The sequence below is a fragment of the Otolemur garnettii genome, unplaced genomic scaffold (genome assembly GCF_000181295.1).
Source record: "Otolemur garnettii isolate 467f Iridium unplaced genomic scaffold, OtoGar3 scaffold00203, whole genome shotgun sequence".
Classification (NCBI taxonomy): Eukaryota; Metazoa; Chordata; class Mammalia; order Primates; family Galagidae; genus Otolemur; species Otolemur garnettii.
The window spans coordinates 1,132,702-1,158,522 of NW_003852598.1; the positions used below are offsets into that span (position 1 = coordinate 1,132,702).

At 36.2% G+C, this 25,821-nt stretch overlaps 1 protein-coding gene and 1 non-coding gene across 7 annotated transcripts in view; one reads left to right on the forward strand and one right to left on the reverse strand.

Moving 5' to 3' along the window:
- Positions 1-25,821, forward strand: part of CTNNA2 (catenin alpha 2) — a 1,095,877-nt gene that overhangs the window by 141,548 nt on the left and 928,508 nt on the right. The window lies entirely within an intron of this gene.
- On the reverse strand, positions 8,368-8,470 carry LOC111721933. The gene has a single exon (XR_002770915.1). It is a non-coding gene; the product is annotated as a small nucleolar RNA U13 (small nucleolar RNA).

Below are 25,821 nucleotides of genomic sequence, written 5' to 3' on the forward strand. Positions count from 1 at the left end.
TGGCTGTATTAGAAAACAGCCTCCTCCACAGATCTTTCTTTATCCCAGCTCCACTGTTGATGTCTGTTGAAGTGGCTGAGGGGATCCATGAATCCCATGTTTAATTTCTTCTAGCAGCCCTCTTTACTATGAGCTTTTAATCCATAGAAAACACTAGTAAAAGCTTATCCACACATATAACTGGCTTTCTTTCTGCGGATGCCTTTTCTGAAACCGACTCTTCCAATTTCGGTCCTTTGCAGTTCATATAGGGTAGGAATCTTCAAGATCATCAAATTCGGGTTACTTTTAGCGTAATAGTTCCCATTATTTATCTTTTTCCTCCCACATTTTATTATAAGCAGCAAGAAGAAGCCAGACTACTACAATACTTGCTTAGAAATAATTTCATCTAAATGTCCAAGTCCAATGTCAGACCAAGTTCATCACTTAACAATTCTGATTTCCACATAATTCTAGGAATCAATTCAGCTGAGTTTTCTGCCACTGCATAACAAAGATTCTCTTTTCTCCAATTTCCAGTAACATATTCCTCATTTCCTTCTGAGCCATCACTAGCCTCTCCTCTGATGTCAGTATTTCTACCCATAGTCTGTTTATGATGACTTAAGTATTCTCCCAGAAGTTAAAGGTTTTCTCTGCCATTCTCCTCACTTCCTTCCAGGTCTTCACTAGCAGAGTCTTTAACATCTGTATTTTTGAGAACAGTTCATTCAAGACAAGCCAGGACTTTTCTGTCACACTCCTGAAAGTTCTTCCAACCTCTGCCCGTTACCAATCCCAAAGCCATTGTTTATATTGTTGATATTTGTTACTAGTAGCATTCCACTTCTGGACCAGAATTTGTATTCGTTTCCCATTGTTGTCATTGGAAACTAGGTAACAAATTGTCACAAATTTAGTAGCATAAATACAACAAAAAATTCACTATCTTACAGTTCTAGGAATGAGAATTCCTAAAACCAAGGTGTTTCTAGGGCTGTGTTTTCTATAGGGAGACTTGGGAGGCATCCAGTTCTTTGCCTTTTTCAATGTCTGCTGTCCACCCGCAGTCCTTCTGTGCAGTGTCTTCCCACGTGAGAGCCAGCAGCTGAGGACCTTTACATCTCTTTCTACCATCCCATCTCCTTCTTTGACTATTAACTCTTTCGCCTCTCTCTTAGGAGCACCCTTGTCATTATACTGGGCATTGTCAGATATTCTAGGATAATCTTGCCAATTTAACATTCTGATCAAATCTGTAGAGTCACTTTTGTCATTTAAGGTAACACATTTACAAATGCCAGGGATTAGATGTCTTTGTATGTAATTCGTAAAACTAGATTGATGTATATTTTCCATATTTTAATTCTATACAAATTTCTCTAAGAAACATCCAATGCTGATGGGCTCTTAGGTGTGAGAGTATGTTGGCTACTACTCAGATTATCATCTGTGGACTAGGGATTATCCATGAATTGTTTGGTTTTGTTCAGCAATACGCACAAAATTGAGGAAAAGCACTTGAAAATTTTAATAACAACTTCACAGTGTAATTTTATGTGTGCTGAACCTAATAATAAAATTTGGAGTTGTATTTTTTAATCTCTTTAAATGTTTTAATTATTTATTTTGTTTTTCATAACAAAAACTTTAGTTTGAGAGATATTGGAATAATGAAAACATAGTCTTTCATCATTGATACCTAGAGAAAATTGGTTAAGGAGATATTTTGGAGTCAGAACGATCTGCCAGAGCAATTAAAAACTAAATGACCTGTTCCTAGCCTCAGAGTTTTTACTTCAGAGTCATATAAACATATTTAATTCTTACCATACAGATCAAATGAAGCAAAATATTAGAACATTGTGCCTGGTATAAAGCAAATGTTAAATAAATATAATTTTCATTTTTCTAATTTTGATGGCTATATATTTGGGCTTATATTTAAGTATAAATAAATCCTATATAATTAAATAAGAAGGATATGAGTGAACTGGGCTTGGGCTAACATAATGTTGCAGCATACAAGGGAACAGCAACACTGTCCACGGAGAATTCCCCAAGGGAGGACTTTTCCATATCACCCAGTCCAGCAGACAAAGGGAGAAACAGTGTGATAAATTCACACACAACGTTTCTGTCTCTAGAGCCAGAGAGACAAACGCCATATTGGCCTGTAGCAAGGCTGATAGGTGCTCCCGCAAACTGAATTCTCAAGAGCTTTTTATTGGGTTTTGGGGGTATGCACATACAAAGTAAAAAAGCAAGAGGGTACCATTTCATGTTTCAGTTAAAGAAGCAGCCTTTTGTTCAAGAAAGAGGGCTATCAGGGTGGAGGACAGTGAAGTACTAAATCATGGATCTGACCCCACCACTGTAGGGACTTAATGAGGGAAAGTTACAGCCTGCAGGTTAGGTAGCTACGGCTTGAGGGTAATTGTCAGCTGCTTTCCAACTCTACTGACATCCTGACTCTGCCAAGCTACTGGTTTCTATCCAGACATTTCTTGGTCTAGTTTCTTATCTATTCTGCTGACCATTCTTAGCCTGCTTGCCACCACAGGCATTCAGAGCAGTGTGGGGCTGTGGCTCGGGGTGTTCCCCTGTGAGTCCTGCGGAATCCCAGCCTATACTTTGCTTCTACCCACAACATAATCTAACACTTAAACAGCCTTTATTTCTTAAAGTTTTATACAATAACACTTTACAACTTTACAACTTATACAATATTTCACTTTTGAATTTAGCTTATCTGAAGAATAGCATATTTTAGATTATAATTAAAACATTATCTTTTCTATATATCATTTTGTCCAATTATGTAAAATTTCTCTATCAGATAAAAGCAATGCATTAAAAATATTTCTTCAATTTTAAGGACAGTAACCTAATTCATGTTTGTTCACATAATACAGTAGAATTTAGCACTGTAAGTAGGATTAGCATGTCTCCAGTATTTCCTGCTATCTTCATGGTTTATTTTGCCTCCTAGTGTACCTATTATGATTTTAACAAATCTTTCAAAAATATGATTTTTACAATGGAATTTTCTAGATGATATTATTTTCCTGTAATATTATGGCTGTGTCATCAAGCCTCACCACTTTCTCCCAGTCTTAAGATGAGACTGATGTAATGATGTGACTGTTGATACTTCAAGGACATACGAATAAGAAAGAAGAGATGAGAAATTATATTTGTTCATTTATTTATTTATCAGAATACTATAGGGATTCAAATATTTTTGCTACATGAGTTGCTCTTCTACAGTTTGAATCAAAGTTGTACGTGTGCTCCTCAGTGGCATAAAGCACATTATACCCATTGGGTGTGAATTCCCTTCCCCCCTGGACCCTCCCACCTACTTGCCTTACCTTTAGTTTTACTACCAAATGTGCACATGGGTGTTGACCGATTGGTTCCACTTTAATGGTGAGTACACGTGGTGTTTCTCTTTCTAGTCTCGTGAAACTTCACTTAGAAGTTGATCCCCAGTTCCATCCAGGTTGTTGAAAACATTAGATATAAACACCATACTCAACATTTGAAGCAAAATGTGAATGAAGTGGAGAGAAAACCAAACCAAGGGTCCAATTGTATAAAGAAATGGACACAATTTTATGAATTGAATAAAATTCACAGCAATATGCGGGTATATAACATGCCCTTATCTTTCTCACAATATCTAATAAGGATCAATAAGACATGAAATGAAAAACAGAAGTTGTAAGATTATAAGTAAAATCCATTCATTCTATAAGAAAAATGACATGATCAAATGACTGTTGATAAGTATTTAAAATACCCAACAAAATTTTACTTCATTTCAATAACGATATACATGAGGGTTATACATTGGTTCTATGATATTAAAATAGTGAGATATGTTTTGGAGAAATGTTTATTAAAATAACAAAATGAAGGGTGGCATTCTTTCCTTCTTTGGCATGGCATGCCACTCTCTTGTTCCTTTTATACTTCAATGTTTTATGAATTCAAAAACAAAAGTATTTTAATAGGTCACATTCTATGATAAGTTTTATTAGAAAACTGAAATACTTTATTAGGTAACTTTATTAGAAAATGAAAAGCATTTATTAGAGAACTAAGAAAACTCTTAGGTAACTCCTAGAAGCAAAGAAAAATTACAAACTATATCAAAGTTAATGAAAAAGAATATCTCTTTTAACAAAATATACATACTAGCAGGAGGGTGGGTCAATAGAGGGAGGGTTCATTAGGGAACCACACCTATGTAGCATATCGCAAGTACAAGTTGGATCTATCAGGTGTAGAATACAAATGTCTTAACATTGTAATTGGGTAAATGACGTGAAGGCTATGTTAATTAGTAGGATGTAAGCACTCCAATTTGTATAAATAATCAATATATTGAATCCCATTAGTGGCATAAATGTATTCATGATCTATGTACAAATGACTTAATAATAAAAAAACATACTCAATAAAATATGTGCTCAGTATGAAAAATAAACTAAGTACTCATCTTAGGAAATTAGACAAAGAACATCAGAAGAATCTAGGAAAACAGATTTTAATAACAATGAAAACTGGAATCATTAAACTAGAACACAAAAGTTACAAGGGTTATGTAAATTCAAAATTCGATTTTTCTTTGAAGTGGCCAAGAAAACCCCCACAAAGCAAAAAGTATGGAAAATATATAGAAAAAGAATATATAAGATTATAAATAAGAAATCAGAAATAGCTGCAGGGTCAAGAAAGATTGAAAGAAGCATAGTAGAATATTGCTTGTGACTCTGTACCAATGAAAAAAGAAAACCTCGAGGAAGGGAAAGAGTTTTTATAAAAGTTTAAATTAAAAAAAAAATACACAAGAGGAAGGAGAAACTAGAATAAGCCATATAAATATCACAAAGCTGTTTCTATTATCAAAAAGCACCAGAACAGATGGATGTATAGCTGATAGTGTTAGACTTGAAAGATTTGATAATTGCAAAATTATTTAAACTGTTTCAATCAGAAAAATACAAAGAACTCAGAATCATGACTTAAAAATGAAAAATTCAATATCCTTTAAAAAACATTTTAATAAAAAGACAGTGATTCTATCTCTTTTTTAAGGGTAAATGCAAAAAATAATCCTACATAAAATATTAGTAAATAACATCTAGTAGTATACCAAAGGATCAGCACATGCAAAACAAAAGTGGAATTTTTAGAAATATAAAAGTAGTCTGCATAAATATGAGCATGGGGTTAGGTTACTAGATATATGATAAATATAGGAAAATAAATTTTATCTATTTAAAGCAGAGAAAAGTCAAAACAGAAAAAATATTTTATTCATACTTGAAAAAATAACTGAGGTTGATTATTTTTTTTCGCAAAATGTACATCAACTTTGTAGTTTTATTTTATTCGGAATTTTGTTGATTTTTTTTTTTTTTGACCATTTGAGCAGGGATTATGTATGCCAGGCTTTAGAGTCAGGGAGGCTTTTGGGTCCCTTATCAGGCGGACACCTTGATAAGGTTTTTTATTGTCTCTTCAGATGTAAAACATATAAGAGTAATCATTTGTACCTCAGTTTGTACTTTAAGGAGAGATAAGGGATATCATGTTTTTAAGTGACTATAGAAATGCCTAACACTATGGTTATGGTAGTATAGGCTTGCTCTCCATATCATGTTATTCACTACATGAGAAATTATATTTGTTCATTTATTTATTCATCAGAATACTAGATTCTAAAAAGATTTCAACTTTTTAGAATATGAATACCATGTCTCATATAGGAATTAATTTGTATATTTTCTTTGTAAAAATATTTTAATGGAGAATTTTTTTAAAAAATGATTTGCTCATTGCATTTAGTCAATGTTAAAGCATAAAACTCTGAGGATATTATAAATTTAACCTTTACCATTTCAGCAAACTAATGATGCACAGACCATCATAGTGGAATAGAATTTGATGAAACTTTGTTCCATTTTTTATATAAAGATGAATCTTTAACTTAAGAAATAACACTAAGCATGTGATAAAAGAATATCATTGATGTTTAATGAGCTGCTGTAAATTGGCCTGATGAGAAGGAACCTCCTTAGAAACTGGAATGCTCTCTAATCATTTCCAGTATTATTTTGAATAATGTTCATGAGGTCCTATGGAGTTAGGCTCTGGTGCATTCCATAGCTAAGCCATTTTAAATTATGTCAAAAGCCAAACAATTAGATTCTTATATATTTTAAATTTTAAAATTTCAATTTTATACTTTGAAAAAAGTAATCAATTTTCTACGTCTTTCTATACTAATTCATTATAAAAGGAATCACTTTAATGTGACTCACAATAGTTAATTCCCTTGGTGCATTTAAAATCAGGGAACCTGGAGGTTTAGATTTAAAATCAGGGGTTTAGAGCTAAAAGTGATTCCAAAAATAAACCAACACTCATAAACGAAGTAACTTCTGAAAGTTGAGCCTGTGCCTTTATTTTTTTTGCCATACTGTATACTTTCCTATACTAGTTATGTAATGCAGCATTTTATGTATAGATTTCTCAAAAGGGTCAAAGTATAAAATTTCATTGTACCCTTTTTACATCTGTCAAAAGAATATCATTGAGAACCTCCTTAACTCACCGTTTATTCATGAGCTTCTCAGATGAATACATTTGGATGACTTCCATGGTGACACTACAATGTTACTATAAGTTGTGCATGTATTTTTTTCAAAGGATTGAAATTGTAAGAAAGGTAAAGGTGAATGATGCAAACTGTTAAGCCTGTTGGAGCTTTGATTAAGTTTGTATAAGATATGATTAACTTCTTTCCAAGTATTTTTTGCCATTTTTACTTATTTAGCTATTTTAATTTTTGGATCATATTTTTCTTGCTCAGAGACATGATTCAGTTTATCCATCTTTAAAGGAAGATTTTGGAGTGAATGAGTGACCTGCAATATTTAAAACCTCTGTAACTTTTCTTATCAAAGAAAAAATGTATATGTATATATACATATCCATAACAGGATTTGAACATAAGTAACTAGGTCATAGCTTAGCAATTTACCTTTATCACATAAATTAGTAATTAATTGGAAGACTATAGAAACTTTTATTGTGTTTTATATATATGGTTTTATCCCTTAATGTAAATTTTTCTTAAGTTGCTATGTTTTAACAATAGATGTGTATGCCTAAAGTAGTTATTATATTGGAAGTACTTCTTCAAATTTAGGCCATATGGTAGATTTGGGGCCACTTTGTTCGCTAGTTCTTAAATATGAGTTTAAATGACAAGTAGGCAGTCTGGAGTTAAATTAATTTCTGTTTGAAGATTATGCTCAATATTTTAATGTCTGCCACCAGATGGGAGTGATGCTCTTTCTGTTCTGTGGCCAGCTGTGTTGGCTGTGTTGTGAAACTTGAGTGATGTACAGAGCCCTTCTAACAAGAGAAAGAAAAAAGAAAAATCTCCTAGATCCCAGAGTTGGTTTATCTTAGTTAAAGTGTGGAGTTATGTTATACATAATACATTTAATGGTTAAATATGCATATTTAACCATAAAAAACTTTACAAAATCAGTACAAAAAACACAAAACCAAAAGAATCCACATCCACATTAATTTGGTGGATGATGATGTTTCACTGGAAGTAAATCATTGCACGTGGCATAGAGGTGGTGGTACCTATTCTAGCTTCATGTCTTCTGAGTTTGGCAAACACAGGCCACCCTGTGCTGTGTGGTGAGTCACTTCTCTTCCCACCATCAGGACCAACTGCTCAAATCACAGCTATTCAGAGCACCATTGTATTGGTTCACTTTGTTTAACATAAATATACTCACTGAGAACTCGCAGCATCTGCCTTCTGGGCAATGAAAATTGAGTAGTCAGACATTATGAGGGCGTTAGAATACAAGCTAACTGTATTAACAATGCCACAACTAACTTGTCTTTCATCAAAATATTTACATTCCGTAATTTCTAGTTCAAACACAGTGATTATTTTATGCATGCTAGTAAGAGAAATCCCATTTAATAGAAGATCAAATAAAAGAGAAGGCTTAGACACTGCGAATGAGTGTGTTCTATGTACTATTCATACTATTAAATATTGTTTTTAATATAAAAAGAGGTTCTTGGGTTGCCCCCCCACCCCCCGCCGACACTTTACTAAGGCCGAGCTCACTAATCTTAGTTTCTTTCACAGGTAATGCTTTGGTGCTTGCCTACAGGGATGGCCTAAAGATGCTGAGCAAAATTTTCTTTGTGTGTCTGTGTAATTAAAGTTTATTGGAACACAAAATACTTTCTCTGTCCATAACATGGCTGTTAGCAGTAGGAGCAGTATGTCCTCGCCAAGGGGAACTGATCTTTTCAGACTTTTTTTTTTAATGTCACATAGGTAATATGCCTGTGTCATAACAAAGTTTGAGAAAGGCACATCTCACACATGAAATAGATACCCAGTCAGCATGCTCATGAACTTCAAAGACTTATCCCCCCATTTCCCTTACTCTGGGAATATATACATGTGCCTGGTAGCTAGAGCCCCTCTATCAGAATCTCTCATAATGGCTTTCCAGGGAAAGGAAGAAGAAAGAGGGTGAAGACCCGGGATTGTTTTCAGCGGGCCAGGCCATTGTGCTGTACCTCACAGAGGCCAGGGTCTCCTGGACAGCTCTACTGCAGATCTCCAGGGAGGCCCTTCTCCTTACCCTGTCTGCTGAAGGAATAGGGCAGTTTGACTCTCACAGGAAGCACCAGAATAAGTCATTCAATGACTCTCTTGGTCCACATTGAAGAAATATAGCTTTCTATAACATTTTTGGTGGCTATAGGTTAAGTATATGGTCACCTTTTACTCAAGCAGGGACTGTCCACAGCCAGCACTCACATCAGGCTCTCTAAAGATTCCTTTGCCCAGGGCCTCAGCTGCTCCCTTAGCTTGAGGCTCAGAGAGTAGGGAGGAGTCCTGGTCATTTTGAAGCAGTGTGACCACCTCCAGGTGGGTGAACTGCACAGCAACATCCAGGGAAATATTGCCCCAAATGTGCTTGACAAAAAGATTTGCTTTGTAAGTCTCGATCAGGAATTTAACAACTTCAGTTTGTCCTTGGGCTCCAGCAGCAAGCAGCATTGTGTGGGAGTCATAGTCTTTCTGTCCCATCTCCATTGCTGGTGAGGCAAATCTTAAAAGAGCTGAGACATCTCCACTCTAGGCAGCAAATAGTAGGTTTACTCCACTTCTCCCACTTCACACTTTGGGTCTGCCATCTGAACACAGTGCCACAGTTGTCACAGTTGTAGAAATTGAAGAGAGATGCCTAATTACTTTTATTAGAGTCTTGTTTTTGCCCTTACTTCCCTGGTCTTAGGAGGAGCTTCTTTTCATGAATAGACAGCTGACCACAGGTAATCTGGAGTCTCTGGAGAGAAAACGGGGAGCAGTGCTAATGTTCCTTGAGTGAGTACTAAGTGTTTGATGCTCTCCTAGTTCTTGATATTTCTAGGAGTTTTCCTTTGCTCCTTGTGGCAACTTGCTACAGTCAGTGTTATTTTCTTCATCTTTTCAGATGACAAAAGAGAGACTTAGATCACTTAACAAAAGGTCTAAGGTGAGTTAGACTGAGTAGATCCCTCCTACAGAAAACATGGGCTGGAAATACTGAAATGGTCCATCAACCACAGAGAATGTGTAGAGTAAAAAGAAAAGATAGGGAATAAATGGAAGTGCTGGGAGAAGAACTACCCACATTAAAGAGAGAGAAATGGGTACAAGCAGAAGAGAGCACAGCACACATTTTTACAGTAAGGATTTAGTACCTTTTCTTGTTTACATCACTTAACTCTTCCATAAGTGCTGTTGGCTGACTTGCACACAGGCTTAAACAAATTCCTTCATATCCCAATGAATAAGATAAGCTAAAAAAAGTGTTTTTCATATGAAATGGTTAATGCATATGAATTCCTACATTTAACAATATCTCTTTCTTTTATTCCATTTAGCAATGAATTCAAGCTTTAAGAGTACTTTCCCTCCATGTCAGTAAATACCCAACAACTATTTTCAATGGGAAAAATGGATTTCAAACTATATTTAAAAATGAAAGTAATGTCAGAGAAGAATAGTGATAATATTCTTTCTTCGTGCTTTAAATAGGACTATTAGTGAAATCTCATACATGCTAATTCAAGAATTTCAAGGGACAGCCTTTGAGTGGTTAGCTAACACAATTGCTTCTAACTATTTTGGACAATATAGAAACATTATCTGAACTGGAAACCCAAACATCCATTACGCTAAGTGTGAAAAGTGCCTACCAAGTGACAGAATTGCATTTACTCAGGAAGCCCTCACCTAGCAAACTAATTAAAGCTTGTCAGAGACCCGAGATAAGGACTGGAGCATGTCAGCACACCTGTTCCTCCGCTTCTTGTCATCTGATTGAAAGTACAAAAGGTAAGCCTTGTTTTCTCATATTAAGGAGGGAAGATCCTCAAAAGCAATAGGAAATCTAACCAGCTGTTTCTCTTTCATTTTGAAAACAAAACTCTCAGTACTTCTTGTCATATGGATATCCTGGCTTTGGTGGTACCATCACTGTGGGGTTATTTCCCACCCTACAGCCTGGACCTTTCTTTCTCACTCTTTGCTTTAATTTGTTTACCTCCCTAGCCTTTAGCTGTTCGTGTTGTTCAGAACTTGGACGTGGTGCTCTTCTTTTCTTTCTTCTGCATTTTCTCAAGGGTGTTCTACCCATTTCTGTTGCTTCTGGCATCATCAGAATCCTTACAGCACTCAAATTGATATCTTCAGCTCACACTTTTTCAGTGAGCCCTATTCACACATGCAAGAATTCTTATTACTAGCTCCTCTTTTCTCAGATCTGCCAACCTCTCTCAAAGTCCTCTACTGAATTCCTCATTCCAAACGCAAGCCCTCTCTCTTACTCTGACCAACAGAGTCATCTTCCAAATAATCCACCACTCCCCCTGTTATTTACTGCCTACAAAGCAACCAGAGTGATCACTGAAGATGATGTATAATCTAATCAGATTGTTCCCCTGCTTAATAACTTGCCATTGTTTTTATTGCATTTTAGGCTAAAACTAAAGCTCCTAACCATGTCCTGATGTCTACCTTGCCACAGTCATCTAGTGCTTGTGACCCTTCAATCGCCATGTTCAAGCCAAAGAGCCCTTCTATCTGTTTCTCGCACTTAACTGAATTCTTTCTCACCTCAGGACCTTTGCTCATGCTGATAGCTCTGCATGGGCTGCCCCCATTCTACTCTCAGGATTGACTACATCTCTCTCCTCCTTGTATTATTCTCATGATGTCACAGAGATCCCTCTACTGATTACCTTTTTTATTTAAAAGTACATGCTTCCTGCCCAACTTTCTCATGTGCTTCATCTGATTCTTTCAGAGCACTTATAACCATTTTTTGTTTGTTTGGTTTTTTTGTCTTGTTTTTTGTTGAGACAGAGTCCTACCCTGTGCCCTGAGCAGAGTGCAGTGGCATCACAGCTCACTGCAAACTCAGACTTGGGCTGTGGGCATCCTGCTGCCTCAGCCTTGTGAAGCTGCTGTGATTACAGGTGCTCACCACAGTGCCTGGCTGGGTTTTTCATTTTTTTCAGGAGTGAGAGTCTCACTTTCTCTCAGACAAGTCTCAAACTCCTGAGCTCAAGCAATCCTCCCACCTCAGCTTCCCACAGTGCTGAGATTTACAGGGGTGAGCCACTGCACTCAGCACTTATGACCGTTTGTAATTCTCTTATGTGTTTGTGTGTGCATAGTAATATTTTCTCTGAGTCCTCCACTAGGTGGAACGCCCCATGAGAATAAAGGTGATGCCAGTTTAATTCACATGTTAATTTTCAGTACCTTGGACATGGAACATGTTCTGAGTGATTAAATAAGCTCTTCTTCTTCTTCTTCTTCTTTGTTATTATTGGGGATTCATTGAGAGTGTAGAGAACTGAGTTACACTGATTGCATTTGTTAGATAAATAAACTCTTCTTAAAAAATGCAACTTGTCTATTTTCTTTTTTGTCTGCATCGTTCTTCTAAAGTCAGTTAATAGTAAAAAGTAACTATATGTTGCAGTGTTTGTTTTATGAAGATGTTGACATTGTAACAATTGTTTGTCACGGGATTTAAAGGAAAATATCCATTAGCTTTAAACAGCATGCATCAATGTTTTAATGAGTAGTTATAAAACTAAACAATGATGTGTTTTTATATGTTAAAATATGTAATATTTTATCTTTATCATAAAAGGCATAGAATACATATATTGCATTATAGTGCATATGTATAGATGTGTATGTACACTTAGAGAAAATGAATGATTCTTTTCACATTACATATGAATAATCTTTATAATTTCTACAAAGAAATTGTGTTTGACCTTATGTTTGATGAAACCTTCCTTCTCAATTATCATTCTTCAAAGGCATTTGTGGGCCTTAAATTCAATGTTGGATAAAGCTGTCTTCATTATAGTTTCCCAAACCATTATGAACTCCCTCTAATTCACACTGGCATTTGGAACACAGATATTGCACAGAGCCTTCTTTATTTTTGTGCTGCTTATTTGATTATTCAAATAAATCTCCCCTTGACTACCTCTTGACCATTGCTGCCATATTTAACAAAGAAAAATTCAAGACAGCTAGCTACATTTGGATTTCAGATAAACAACAAATCATTGTGTAGCCTAATCCCATGCACTATTTGTGGTATACTTATACAAAAAAAAAAAAAAAGTTATTATAGTCTCAGGTCTTACATCAGAATTTACTCATTGCAAATGTATAAATTCTAGATAATACTCAATATAGTATCTCAAGTGATTACATTAGCAATGTCAGAAAGAATAAGCAGAAATTGCAATGTTGTTTCTCTAGAGAAATTTTTGGCCACTTCTCTTTAAATTATGTTCAGCTTACTCTACGAGACCTTGTCTTCTTTATCTTTCCTTTTGCTCTCTTTCTGGTCACTCCTGCTTTGATTTCTACTGTCAATCCGGAAAGAACTTCTTCAATCTCTAGGTTTCTGTGGTCTCTCATTTCCCTCGTGCTTGGAGATCCTCTCTTCTTTCACTTCCTTGCTGTTGGCTCCTCCTTGTGAAGATGCTGCACAGAGACCTGCGCAGCTGGGCGTGGTCTCCACTCTGCTCCCAGAGCCGCACTTCCTCTGCCATCTTCTCACAGCACTTCAATTCCTGGTTTTAAATGTGCGTGTGTTTTAGTACGCATACATGTTTCTGTGTGTTGTGTTTCCCACCCAGTGACCATAAATTCCATTCTCTGAATATCCCTGTATTAGTATGGCTTGTGGCTGTGACTTAGTAACTTTCTGTTGAATGACTAGAATAGTGATGATCTCTTTGCTGACACAATCAGTGGCCTCTGAGAAATGGGTCTCTTACTTTCTCTCTCTCTCTCTCTTCACTAAGCAAGACTAAAAGCTAAGATACAGTTGTCTGGAGCAACTCGAGTGCAGTTATTAGATTACACTATCTTTTAAAAGTGTATTTCAAAACATTAATGAGCTTAGCAGAAGATCATTTTTACTGGTCAGACTTTTTACTTGGAATTTTGGGCTTTATCATCTCAAGAGTATGAATAATCATTGCCATATTATCTGGGCTCAGAAAAATAAAAGGAGAATGGAAAACATGCTTCATGTTTTTAAGACGTTCAGATCCCCTGCAGCACGGTAGTTAAATTTAAACATGAGAAAAGTGCAAGCTACTTGAATATGATGTTATTACAAAATATAGCTATTATTGTAAATGTACTGTGCAGTCCTGTGATAATGGCTGAGATGGTAATTTCCTTCTAAACTGCAGTTTTCAATGGCTTATTTAACATGAACTCCCAATTTACACTGTTGACTGAAACTTCTCAAGCTTGTTTTCATCCCCAAGGGGAATTTTAAAAAGAGATGAGACATAAATCCCTTGTGCTGACTTATTCAAGCATGATAAAAATGATTTTCCTCTAACTATTTTAAATTCCAGAATAGTTTTGTGACTTGTACGTTTTTAAATGACTTCTTGATTTTATCCATCACATGAGCATCTTTTCCAGAAAGAATAGGCACTGTAATTAAATAAAGTTTTCAAAAACTTGAAATCCCTAAATGTTATAAAAAGTTAAAATTTTAATTGTAGAAATATTTTCTTTTTCAGTGTGGCTCATCTCATTTTTTTAGGCTAACACTAAAAGAATATCAAATTGAGTTTATTTTCTTTTGCAAACCACCCTGTATCAACAGGTGCTTGCTTTGTTCATAGCAGAATTTGTGATTGATTTCAACGCCATGAGACTCTTTTTAGTATTTTCACTTGTATTATTTGTCTTCAGTCTGTTTATATTGGCTTTTTACTACTCTTACAGCTCTATGAACCATGAGTACTGGTTGTTATAGTTTGTGTATACTTTTTGGAATTGTCATTGTTATTCAGAAAGGCTTAGATATTTACACACACAAATATGGATGATGCGGGATTACTGCTGACATAGGAGATTTTCAGATGTTATCTCAAAATTCCTTATACTGAGACCGAGGGAGGTTGTAAGGAAGCTAATTAATATATATGTCAAGATCTGGGTGGAGAATAGGTAACTTCAGGAGTAGGAAATACTGCATAGTAATATAAGAAAAGATTTACTTTGTGTAAAGCATCCCTAAAGCTGTGCTACAATATTATGACAGAGACCAGAGAACTGTTTCTGTGCTAAGAACTTGACTATTCCGCCAGCTTCACTTGTAGTTAGGTGTAGACATGGGGTGAGTGGGAGAGATACACAGCGCTCCGAGTACCAGCTCAGTAAGTTCTCCTATATGTCTCCAGGGACTTTCTCCTTCCCAAGGCTTGGTGTAGATGAGTAGAGTGACTAAGAAAACCACATATGGAAGCTGGTGGAAACAGAGGGTGAGAGAGGTCTGGGAACCCTGGATCACTGATTGCAGTACCTGCTACAAACAGTGATTCTAGATGTAAAATAGGAAGGGATATCACTTTTGGGCTTCATGTCTAAAATTCTTTTATGTTTGGCCACTAAAATTTTATTATTAATATTCCTATTAGAGCAGCTAGCATTCGCTACTCTAACTCCTTCAGTACTATGACACAAACCAAAATAAGTCTCTTATATAAGGGAGAAATTCATTTCTCCTTATCTAAAAGTCCAGAATGGACTACCAAGTTGGGGAGGGTATTCTTATCCACAAGAGAGTCTAGCACAGGGATTTGGGGATTTACCATGTTGCTCAGACATCTCACTGCTCATCATTCCTCATTTTTTGTGCTTATCTTTGAGGATCTAGTCTCTCACCATCACCATATGTACTATCAATGTTTCAGATGCTCAAAGAGGAATGTGAAAAATAAATACAGACAGTGCCTTTCTCCATTAAGGGAGAGATCTAGACCCTGCATACATCTCTTCCATTCACCTGTCATTGGATAGATCAAGGTCATGTAGCCACACATAGTTGAAAAAAAGGCATAAGGTTCTATTACTTAAAAGGAGGGAGGGATCTTATTATTTTGAGCTATGTTTTTTTATGCAAAGTTTGTTAAGAGTTTTTATCATAAAGGGAGACTAGATTTTATTGAATGCTTTTACTGCATCTACTGGGAGGGACCATCACTTCTGATGATGAAGAAACCAAATCAAAAAAGAAAAGAAGTTGGATAGCAATTTCCAATAATAAATTTGGGAAAAGAAGAAATAAAGGTTAATGTGCACAATATGAGGGTGTTTATCATGGCCCCTGGGTGAAGGCTCAACTACAACTTGAACTTTATCTTATAATTAAAAACAATGATGGCTGGTTGCAGTGGCTCACATCTTTAATCCTGGCACTTTGGGAGGCTGAGACAGGTGGATTACCTGAGCTCAGGAGTTTGAAACCAAGCCTGAGCAAGAAAGAGTGAGACCACGTCTCTAAAAAATAGCCTGGCATTGTGGTGGGTGCCTGTAGTCGCTAATACTTGGGAGGCTGAGGCAAGAGGATCCCTGGAGCCCAAGAATTTGAGGTTGCTGTGAGCTATGGCATCACGGCATTCTGCCAAGAGTGACAAAGTGAGACTCTGTCTCAAAAAAAAAAAAATGAAAACAATATAACCTAAACATTTGTACTCTTATACGAATCTGAAATAAGTAAATAAATAAAAATAAAATAAAAAGATTAGTGAGGAATAAAACCATAGGATGATTAGACTTTATACCTTGTTAAGGGACATCAGAGCAAATGAGAGAAACAACAAAAAATTTAAAATTATTAAAGAGTAAGTTAAAATGAAAAAAAGTTTTGGAGAGTTATATCTGGAAAAGAGCCACACAGAGGGGGACTTAATACATGAGAGTAGTTCATGGTTTTTCTCCTTTGAAACCTGAAAGATGATGGCTTACATTAACAACTGGCCATTCAAAAGGGAAAGATAAGGTCAGCTGTGTCTTAGCTAGAAAGACCTGTATTTTACCTGTTGAGTATGAGACAGTCACTAGGAAGGAAGTCTATAATATTTGGCCTTTAGTGATGTGTTTCCTTCTGGGAGGAGCCTTTTGTGTTAATAGTTATTTTATTTTTAGGGCATAGATAAGGCTAGGGAATGAGAGTACAATATTTTTGATATTAGAGAACTAGAACTGGGAAGCCTTTCCATCAAGCCAAGCCATTGAAGAAGTTTGTAGTCCCATTGTCGTCCCCTCTGCTTTTCCCACTAACTTGTAGTCACACAGTGTTTCTCAGTGTCCTCTGCTCCTTTAAACTATAAATTTTGTCCTTGTTTGTGTACTGCTTTCATCGTGATGGATAAGGAAGACTCCATTGGCAGAGAGTTCCTCGTCATATTAGGATCTTTGGGTGAAATTGTCTGAGTTCCCCAGTGAAGGTGGCTTCACCAGAGAGGTTTGTTTTGCTCAGGTGAGCAGGGTCCAGACGCAGAGTCACACCTTCAGTTTGCCTGGCTTAGTTCTCGTGGATACAGAACGACCACCTGTCCAGCATCATCATCTCCTACAGAAATCTCCAGAACTGGGGGGAAGAGCCGAGGCCTTAGCTTCTACTTCTCTTTAGTCATAAGTGACCTTGAGAAAAGTTTGGAGGAAAAGAGCAAAGACTCTTGCAGACTAATAGGGCCACTCTTCCACTTCTTTACTGGGCAAACCCTCAAGAAAGGTTTTCAAATGTAAATTAAATCACTTAGATAGATCACAATTAGAACGAATATTGGGTATATTTAATATCTAGATTTCTTTTAAAGATAAAGCAACCACCTCTTATAAATCAAATGATTTACACAATAACATAACTCAGTATCAACTAATTCCAGAGGCATCTTTTTTCTTACATTTGAGAACAGTACCTCTCAGGCCTTCATAAATGTGTTTTGGTATTGTTTTTTGTTTTTCTGTGCTTCATTAAAGGCAAGAGCATTCAACATTTCTTTTGTGTTTGGCTGGTTGTTCATTTTTTATGATATGTCTTTGGGTTAGATAGACTCGTGTTTCAAATCAGTTCCCAATAGTTTGCATTTTCTTGGGGGATTCTTCTTTGCTGTCTAGCTATTGTTTGGAATTCTTTTTGAATAAATAATCCTCCAATTTAAACTTGTTGGAATTTTTGTTGAATTTTTTGTTCTTAAGTAGAGGAAAATCTGTGTAGTTCTATACTTAATGCAATTTGGCAGGAATGGGTTAAGTTCAAAATCTTTATGATGGGAAGGCATACAAAAGGTTAATTCTTGAAATGAAATTATAGTTCAATGTTAATGTCATATTATTCTATAACATGAAAATGAATTGTACCTTTGTATACTAATATCAAGTTATTTTATTATAGCTATTCATGTAGAAGTATAATCAATCTTAGCATACTGAATGGTTACTGGAAATTGAGTTATTTCCAGAAGACATTTATTCATGTATTCAGGTTTGCATGGCAAATTAAGCACACCCGTGAAAAATATAGAAAGAGTCAATTAAACATTAATGCATGATTTGTAGTATTTTAATTAACCATATTTTATTCTGAAATTCTGTGCTAACTGAAGTTCATAATAGTGAAAACTTGAACATCTTTCTCTTTTCTGTCATTTAGGGAAATCATGGAATTGCTTTCACTCTTCTGTCTCTAGCCAGATGGACTTTAAATAGTTTAGTGATTTAAGACATTTAAAATGACTGCATCAGCGAACTCATTTCCTTCACATGTTTTTGAACTTGGTTAATTTTTTGAACACTTACCACCTCTTCTACATATGCTTCTGCATCAGTGAATAATAAAGTTATGCTTCTCATTAATATTTAGCCTGACTTTGAACCCAGCTCCTAGGGAATGTGACCCCAACTCCTCAAATAGTCTTTTCTTTTCTCAAAATAGTGTTCCACTTTTCTTTCTCATGAGCAATGCACCTTTTGGATACAATGAACCAGTAGTTATATAACCCTTTCCAAAATTTCACCTTCTAGCAAAAAAAAATAAATAAAAAGCTTTTGTTATTGAAAATAACATAATGTAACCAAGTCAAGTGACTGAAAAATACCTCCTGTTTCAGAATACAAATGCAACCACAGTCTCGATGTTGGATTTATTTTTGGACCATTAGACATAGCAGCTTGGTTGCCGTGCTGTTTTTGATTTATAAATACTTGCAGGGATGTCCAGCATTTTTCTTTCTTTTCTGCCACACATTGGAAGAAGAGGTTTCTTGGGCCACATGTTAAATATACAAACACTAATGAAAGCTGATGATCATGAAAAAAAGGCGTATGCATAATTTTCACCACATCTGACATCAAAGAAAAGCAGTAACTCACACGTGGCCTGTGGGCTACAGGTTGGACACCTCTCAAAGCCAAAAGTCCCCAGTGAAGTGGAAGAAAGGATGTGAAATGTCTACCCATAAGGACTAGATCATCACGTGCAATTTGAGAAAAAGGCAGATGTAGTTATTGCAACAATGCCCCCATTCACCCCCACATACTAATTTCATCATGCCAGATGAGATATGTGAGTGATACAGGGCGTGGAGATCTTGCAGGAAAAAACTCAAGGTCTGCTGACACATACACTAATTCCTTTTGGGAGTATTGATAAGTTTTGAAATATTTAATCATTTCCTCTTTACTTAGATATAGTCCTGCTTAGGGACTATCTTTAAGTATGGGACAGTGAGACCAGTAGGATGGTAATTATTAAGCCTATCAAAGGAAGAAAAGCATTAGCACGTGAGTCAGATATCTGCTAATTGAAACCACCAACTGAATGTTTTAAGTTTCTGCCACGACTACTTTCTACTGTAACATAGCATGTGGAAATAAAATAAAATTTGATCTTCTGAGATAGTCAGCCACTAAACAGGCTGAATAAATGAGTAAATACATGTAGCCCCATTAGAATAATTGGGATTTACCAATTTTGGTGCATTATTCCTCTTACTGAGTTTCTTAGTGAATTGTTTTCTGTCTCCATTATCTTGTTTAAAATACTAGTCTCCCTCCCTCCCTCCCTTCCTTCCTTCCTTTGAAAGGGGGCAAAAACTGGCATATCAATCAACACAGTAGTTGTGGACAATTTGAACTTGGTTGATGGAAGCTCAGTTTTATGGTTAATGGTTTTGGCTTTGTACTGTGTGTTCAGTTCTACCTCTATCATATCATATTCTGTTTGCTCACATGTTTGAAGTTAATCTTGATTTCAGGATGTTTCATTTTTATTTCCTGCCTTGCTTTGTAATTCATTTCCTTTTATACCTCAATATTAAGACTGTAAGTTTTCTCCTAAGTTTAGGTCCAATATTTAAAATGTTATCTTCGTACATAAAAGACTGAAAACTGGAATACGTAATTGAAATCTACTCCCCTCCTCATGCCATTAGGAAGCAAGAACTTCACTGTTAACTTCTTGCAGCCTGGACTGGGATCCTGGATGAACAGGGCTGGCATGAGGTGTAGACGGGAATGGCTTCTCAGGAGAGGCAGCCCTGTGTGCTCCATCATGTTAAAATGTCACAGGACATTTGTCACAAGCCAAATGGAATGAACTCCCACTGTAAGTCAAGGCTGAATCACTGGGAGAACATTTTGACTACTTTCAACTCAGCATAGCTCAGATAAGTGATAGCAGAGAATGGTGCTTTCATGCTAGTGTCCTATTCAAGGTCCTGAGTACATTTTTCCCACTTCACTCTATCTGTGAAGCCTGCCTATTACCTCCTTTCTTCATCCATTTATCTATTCTAAAAAAGGTCTAAAAAGATGACAAGAAGCTCTGATCAATAAAGCACATAGTTTTGACCTAGATATTTACATCGGGGAAAGAAAGACAAAATTCCAAAGGAGCAGGGAATCAAGATTAAGTTTTGAAATTTACCTGTTTGAAAAGAAATGGATTTTTAGCTTTTTAAGTGCCATAAAAAGTGAGAAAGAAACAAATAAGATAATGCTTGAGATCCTCTTACTGCTTGGCACATAGTAAACGCTTAACACTTTTTTGCTGTTAGGGAGAGAAGAAATGCTATGTGATTTCTAGTATGAATTTAGGACAGACGGTAACTGATGGCAATGTGAGAGTCATCGAATCTTGTAGGTCAGGTGCTCCACATTGCATGTGATCACCTGTGTTGTAAAGGAGTCCATCCCCTAAAGCTAAAGTGCTTTCTTTTTTGTGGGCAAGCTGGCAAGACATGCATGCATAGTGATAGATGAATGAGCACAGGCTAGCAATGTTAATTTAGAGCCTAAATGAGCAAAGTCAATTTTCTTCTCATACACACTTTGTAAGCTAACCTGATAACCTATTTTCTATAACTGAAAATTCTTAAAAAATCATTGATGGGCATCAATGGCCTTGCAGCCAAGATGACATTCCTTGAAGGTTAACAAAATCCCTGACCCCTGGTTGGATTCTTGAAGCGTGTAGTTATTCAGCTGTCCTTTAATACATCCATTAGTCTTTGCACCATGAAAACTTAATAAGACATATTTCTCTAGAAATAAGCCAAACGAGTATTTTAGAAATCACACAGTCATGATCATTAGCAATAATCACCAACATTAAAGCAAATTTAATCAACTTAAATAGACTAGAACACAAATAGAAAAGTCCAATTATTCTCTTTATTTTAATAAGTTCTAAGAAAATTGCCATTTTTATAGAAATAGGAAAAAAGAAAAGAAAAATCTCAATGAAAAGTGAACATTTAAAAAAAGTAAACAAGAAATTACCCTTTTGGATATTTTTAAAAGTAAATGCACACTTTAGAAAAGTCAAAGAAAAAAAAAGAAAATCAGTAAGAAGGTAATAGAAAATAAGACAACTATCTGAAATGTTGTTTTATCCTGATATTTTTCTGTGCAACTTTGCAACATAATTGAGGTTTAAAAAATTAGCTTGCTGTGTATTATGAATATTTGCCTATGCCATTAAGTGTTCTTCTATGTGACTTTTCATGTTATAAGTTTTAAAGATTTTGTTTAAGTAGGTTTTTAATACTTGTATATTTAGTCTTTCTCCAGTTTTTCTCTATTCTAACATATTAATACTGTTTCAACAGCATTTTTTTTTTTTTGGCTAGGGCTGGGTTTCAACCTGCCACCTCCGGCATATGGGGCCAGCGCCCTCCTCTTTTGAGCCACAGGCACCGCCCTGAACAGCATATTTTTTTCTCATGATTGGTTAATTGCAGTACCATATGCTTTGAATCTGTTAATTCCTTTTGGAGGTGAAAACACTGGCATTTTGAAAATAAAGGGTTACCTTTAATTTATTTTTTTAAAAATGTAAACCTGAATTTCTCTGTATCTGTGTTGTGTAAAGTACAAAAACAAATTATGGCTCTTTAGGGAGGTCAAGGTAAATGGACCATCGTGAGTGTAAAGGGTGGCAGGGTGTGAGAGATAAAGTACAGTGATTTTTGTTTCTTAAAGAGTTGACCTTGGCTGGAAAGAACTGTTTTGTTTGTTTCCCTTGACAATACAAAGTAAGGAAACATTTTATTTGCTCACCTCTTTCGGCATTTTTAGACTAAGTAATACAGTTTTGTGTATTTGTAATGTTAGATCTTTTCGTTCAGTGAGGGTGTGACCGTGTGTGCGTCTCTAGCGTTTCTTTTGAGTGTCTGATTACATCCGTGGGGCTTTTTGGTGAGTGATTGCAATCACTTTCATTTTTGTCTGTTTACTTTCCTCACACTATCTCCTTCTCTTCTCTGTGCTTCATTTCCTAATAAACCACATTTTACCTTTATACTCATGTTTTCCACTTTCTGAATATGTTCTACTGGCCTGTGGCCCCAAACTTTAATCCAGCTGCCACTGATTGAAGTTCAATCTTGCATACATCTATGTCGGAAGCTGTGGGCAGTGGCTCTTAAACTTCAGAGTGTAGGGGACTCACTCTTGGAGCTCATCCACATGCGGGTTCCAGGGCACTCTCTCCTGAGTTTCCGATTTAGTAGGTCTGATGTGATACCTGACAATTTATTTTTAAAATGCCTCTGCATGATCTGATGCGTGTGGTTGCTGAGTCACACTCTGCTGAAGAATATATTCAAATTAATGAGACACCTTGATTTCCCTGCGGTGGTTCCAATGTCAATTGCCTATTTTGGGGGGTAGCTTCTTAAAGCAAGTGCATAGTGAACTGTACTCTAAAGGTAGAATCTGGTTTGTTTGAGAGAAGCCAAGTGTTAATTTTAAGATTCTGCTCCACATACCTCTGCTCTCCCATCTCTGCTTCTTGGGGCCACCTCTACAGCTTCTGCTTTTTGTGTCCTAGTCACTACCTTGGCCATTGTCTAGTCCATGGATGTACCACTTTTCAGAGAACTCAGAGGACAAAAAACAATGAGTAAAAATTTTCTAAGTGGCATGGAATCATACTAAATCATCATAAAAATGAGAATACTATGTTGAATATATAGGAAACATGAAAAACATACTAGTAACAAGATTTCTAGGGATAGGTACCTAGTTTTCTAATAAATAGATCTCCTGTTTTCTTTTAGAGGAACAGATGAATTATATAAAAGGGGAATGGCTAAGAAGAATAGATTTAAAGGTAGTTAGTGCCACCAACATTTCCTGTTATGTACATTCATTTATTTTCACTTGACACTTTTTATTATTGAGAGCCAAAACTGAAATTTAAGAAATAATCCTTGGTCTCTTAGAGCAAGCACTTTTTTCTAAGAGTTGTTTGCGGTGTTTCTGTATTTTATTGTCAGTTGGACTTAAGTTCCATGTAGAATTAACACAGGGCATCTTGATCAAGTGCCTTTTGTTAATGCTATTTTGGATATTTCCTAGCTGTTAACAGAATACATTGACACTGACTTTCTTATTTTTCAGAATCTTGTATGGGGAAGTATTTGCACATTTAAAAAGTAATAGACTGGGATATTATCCTAGGAGTGTATTTAGTTGTATATCTTTTAAATTAGTTGAAATATTGAGTACCTATTCTATGATGTAAAATGTGGGGGGGAAATGTCATGAATTTAAGTATCCAAATTGAATTGATTTCTTCACAATTTACTTTTAACTAAAAAACAATGGAAGGCATGTTGCCTGATATTTTTTTAATTAAGTCATAGCAGTATACATTAATACTATCATGGGGCACAATGTACTGTTTCTGTATACAATTTGAAATACTTTCATCCACTGCTTAACATAGCTATCATGTCTTTTTCTTAGTTATTGTGTTAAGACATTTATATTCTACATTTAGAGAGATTGACATGTACCCTTATAGGATGAACCATAGGTGTGATCCCACCAATCACCCTCCCTCCACCCACCTCCCCCTCCACTTCCCTCCCTCTCCCCCTCCCCATATTTTTGGGCTAAAATTGGGTTATAGCTTTCCTATGAAAGCTATAAATTAGTTTCACAGTAGGGCTGAGTACACTGGATACTTTTTCTTCCATTCTCAGGAGAAGCTATTTTAATACTGGAAAGAACTGGAGGTGTATATTTGCCATTGATTCAAACTGTACAAAACCCCTATCACCTAATTTTACAGCTGTAGATAATGCTATAAACATTGCATCTTCCTAAAATATTAAGGAAATTAGGATTTGGATCAAAAAGATAGAGAAAGCATCTAGATAAAGTGGCAGTGGGGCACATAGTCTTCTGTTAGTAAGGATGCATGTTGGGCATGACTCAGAACAACTATTTGGGACTTAGGAATTATATCATTGCTCTGTAGCTTAGCAGAAACAAATGCATGGTTTTACCTGATTGTTGAAATGTGCATAGAATGCAGTTTTAAATATTTAAAAAGTTATTTTCTGATTATTTTTAAGCACTGAGTATTTCTTTGTCAGACTATCCATTTACATTCCAAAAAACAAGGTACTTCTGGGTCTCCATTAATAAAGAAGCTGGATAGAAGTAGTCTTGAAGGCCTGTCCCTCTCATCACATAACCTGCAGGGCCTAGAACAATGCTTGGTATGGAGTACTCAGAAATTTTCAGAAAAAATAAATGATTGCTGCTGATTCTGTTGCTGTTACAAATAAATTAAAAAATTGCAAGTTCTGGCTAGGTGCTGTGGCTTACACCTCTAATCCTAGCACTTTGGGAGGCTGAGGCAGGTGGAGCACCTGAGCTTACAAGTTCAAGACCAGCCTGAGCAACAGTGAGACCCCATCTCTACTAAAAATTAGAACAACTATCCCAGCATTGTGGTGGGCACCTGCAGTCCCAGCCACTCAGGGGACTGAGTTAAGAGGCTCTCTTGAACCCAAGAGTTTAAGGTTTCTGTGAGCTAGGATGATGCCATGACACTCTACCCATGGTGATATAATATGATTCTGTTTCCAAAAAAAAAAAAAAAAAATACAAGTTCTTTTTCTTGTAATTTAATTTAACTTCTTTAGGCTCTATTCCTTTGAGGAGGATAAAATGTACTCTTCTGAAAGTCCAGGGATCTCCTAGTTCCCATGGGAGTTCTAACAAAGTTCTCAAGGGTATATGTACTGTTGAAGCATTGGGTTGGCTCACAGTCTTGGTGAAACCTTAAGTAGATAATCAAGGAGGGTATGTGGGGAAGGCTAAGCAGACTAAGAGAGCTTTACTGCTTCAGGTGAGCCTCTCAGACTATTTCCAGGCAGCTTTTCTGGTTTTACGTTCTTTGCATCGTTCAAGACAGAACTGTGGTCGCAGTGATCTGAGAGTCTTAAATTGAATAGCAGTCTCCACATTAAATGCAGAGAAAGCTTACTATTTTGCTTAGGCTTTTGTGTTTTCTTGAAAACACCCACTTGCTCTTCTCATCCACTATAAATGCAAAAGCTTTTCTGGAAGACAACACATGGATTAGAACTGCAGCTCTGTAACATCTGCAGCATTTTCCCAGACCCTTTCTGCCGGGATGTGCATGGCTTTCACCACTCTGCTTTCAGTTCTTCCTCTACTGTTCAGGTTTTTATTTCTTTGGGCTCAGATATATTTGTATATGTGAGGTCTGACAGTTAAAATCATGAACTAGAAAAAGTGTTCCACCCCTCATTGCTGAATATCACTACAGTCACCTTTGAGGTTGGAAAACTATGCTCTAATGCCAAAGCCTCGTCTACCCTTCAAGCAATTTTGGACATTTTTTTCTAGAATGACTATCAGAGCTGTCAGCATACGAGTACTGACAATTAAGTTTGTGAACTTGCCTCAGTGGGCTTACGTTGGCAACACTACATAAACAACTTGGTAATGTTTCATAACCTTGGTATGTCAGCGTCTCCCAGCTGTGTTAGTGTTGATGTGTGGTGGTGTCTGGCTAGTGGCATTCATTATTGCTGTCTGTTTTC